The sequence below is a fragment of the Cucurbita pepo genome, chromosome 10 (genome assembly GCF_057944985.1).
Source record: "Cucurbita pepo subsp. pepo isolate OVF chromosome 10, ASM5794498v1, whole genome shotgun sequence".
NCBI classification, from domain to species: Eukaryota; Viridiplantae; Streptophyta; class Magnoliopsida; order Cucurbitales; family Cucurbitaceae; genus Cucurbita; species Cucurbita pepo.
In genome coordinates this window covers 10,235,763-10,238,365 of record NC_141807.1, presented here as the reverse complement: position 1 = coordinate 10,238,365, position 2,603 = coordinate 10,235,763, and the positions used below count along the sequence as shown (strand labels likewise).

Here is a 2,603-nt window from a genome sequence, read left to right as displayed (position 1 = left end):
AGGTTCTTCTTGAGACCAGGAATGTATCTGACATCTTGTAATGTCCATTGATTTCCTGCTGGAGTTTGTATGGAGACATCTCCCTTTCCTTCAATCTCCAAGGTTTTATTGTCGGCAAGATACACCTTCCCGAAATTTCCTGATTTGAAATTTCGAAACAATTCCTTACTTGGAGACGAATGGAACGATGCACCTGAATCCAAAATCCAGGATTCAGCTGGGCTATCCACACTAAGGATTAAAACGTCCTCAGCATCTTCTGTTGTGTATATAGAATCATCATCATCTTCAGATTTATGATTCTGCTTCTTCTTTAGCTTTGTACAATCTGTCCGAAAGTGTCCTTTTCCCCCACAGCTCCAACACGTTACGTTGGGTTTGTTTGGAGATTTTCCCCGGTTCTTTGATTTTGAACGCCCATGTTTGTTTGAGCTCTTTGATTTGCTTCTTCCCCTTCGATCAACACTGAGAGCATTGCCTGATGAATCTCCAGTTTCCCGTTTGCGAATACTTTCGCTGAGAACTACATCTCGAATTTCATCAAACTTCAGTTTATCAGATCCTCGGGAACTGCTGATTGCGGCAACAACAGTATCCCATGACTCGGGTAAGGATGACATCAAAATCAACGCTTTAATTTCATCTTCGAAATTAATTTCCACCGAACCCAGTTGACTTATGATCATATTGAATTCATTTATATGATCCGCAACACGTCCACCTTCAGACATCTGTAGATTGAACAATCTACGCATCAAATACACCTTGTTCATAGCCGACGGTTTTTCATACATATTTGACAGCGCCTTCATCAGATCTGACGTTGTCTTCTCCTTGATGATGTTAAACGCCACGTTTCTGGATAGCGTCAACCGGATCATCCCTAAGGCTTGTCGATCCTTGAGCTTCCACTGTTCCGTGGTCGTGGTATCCGGCTTCACCCCCAACAGAGGTTCGTGAAGATCTTTCTGGTACAGATAATCTTCAATCTGCATCTTCCAGAAACCGAAATCGGATCCATCGAACTTCTCAATTCCAATCTTTGAACTTTCCATCTTCACAGATCGTGGTGAATTTTGCCTTGCTCTGATACCAGTTGTTAGGATCGATACCAGTTGTTAGGATCGCACAACAACGCACACGCTCGATCTAGATGAACACAAAGAGAAGGATAGAGAGAAGTTGCAAGGAGAACTCTGGCTAAAAGGATTTTTTATTGATGACTTCAGGCATGTACAACAAGAGAGTACAGAGAATAGAAAAGTACATTTAAGAGCTTTACTGGACGGGATATATATATGGTTCAGTCTACTAAATATAGCTTTACCAGATTTAACCATCTACTATATATAGCTATGTACCATATATAGCTTTACCGGACGGGATATATATATGGTTCAGTCTACTAAATATAGCTTTACCAGATTTATTTACCAGATTTAACCATCTACTATATATAGCTATGTACCATATATAGCTTTACCGGATATAGCCATTGACCAAGCGATAAATACAGAGAGCAGACTCCATAACTCAACAGATAGGAGATGGAAGAGGTTCAATGAAGAAATAGGGCCTTGAAACCCCACACCCATATGGAAGAGGTTCAATGAAGAAATAGGGCCTTGAAACCCCAAACCCCACAGGGCCTTGAAACCCCACACCCATATGGAAGAGGTTCAATGAAGAAACAGGGCCTTGAAACCCCACACCCATATGGAAGAGGTTCAATGAAGAAACAGGGCCTTGAAACCCCACACCCATATGGAAGAGGTTCAATGAAGAAATAGGGCCTTGAAACCCCAAACCCCACAGGGCCTTGAAACCCCACACCCATATGGAAGAGGTTCAATGAAGAAATAGGGCCTTGAAACCCCAAACCCCACAGGGCCTTGAAACCCCACACCCATATGGAAGAGGTTCAATGAAGAAACAGGGCCTTGAAACCCCACACCCATATGGAAGAGGTTCAATGAAGAAACAGGGCCTTGAAACCCCACACCCATATGGAAGAGGTTCAATGAAGAAACAGGGCCTTGAAACCCCACACCCATATGGAAGAGGTTCAATGAAGAAACAGGGCCTTGAAACCCCACACCCATATGGAAGAGGTTCAATGAAGAAACAGGGCCTTGAAACCCCACACCCATATGGAAGAGGTTCAATGAAGAAATAGGGCCTTGAAACCCCACACCCATATGGAAGAGGTTCAATGAAGAAATAGGGCCTTGAAACCCCACACCCTTTTGTTTTAAAATGTATTGTGTTGTCGTTCCTTATTCTGTGTTTTCGCATCAAGGTCTCATTCATAAAGGTTCTACCGAGAGTTGAACCCAGGTCGTTGGATTCAAAGTCCAAAGTGCTAACCACTACACCATAGAACCCCTTATAAAAATTTATTTTGGAATGGTTTTCCTATTTTATGCAGATTCCACAAGAAGAGAGATCGTCAAACTCAAGTTATTGGATTCAAAGTTCTAGAGCTGTTTTATCTAACTCGTTGTGATCTTGAGCACCTTTAGAGTGGTTGCAGAAGTAACCCTCCAGTGTTGATTGAAGCTCTTGTTGAACATGTAATTTTATATATTTCTTATAGTTAATTT

General features: G+C 42.0%; 1 non-coding gene across 1 annotated transcript; it reads right to left on the bottom strand.

Moving 5' to 3' along the window:
- Positions 1–2,312: 2,312 nt before the first annotated feature.
- Positions 2,313–2,384, bottom strand: TRNAQ-UUG (transfer RNA glutamine (anticodon UUG)). The gene has a single exon. It is a non-coding gene; the product is annotated as a tRNA-Gln (tRNA).
- Positions 2,385–2,603: the final 219 nt, after the last annotated feature.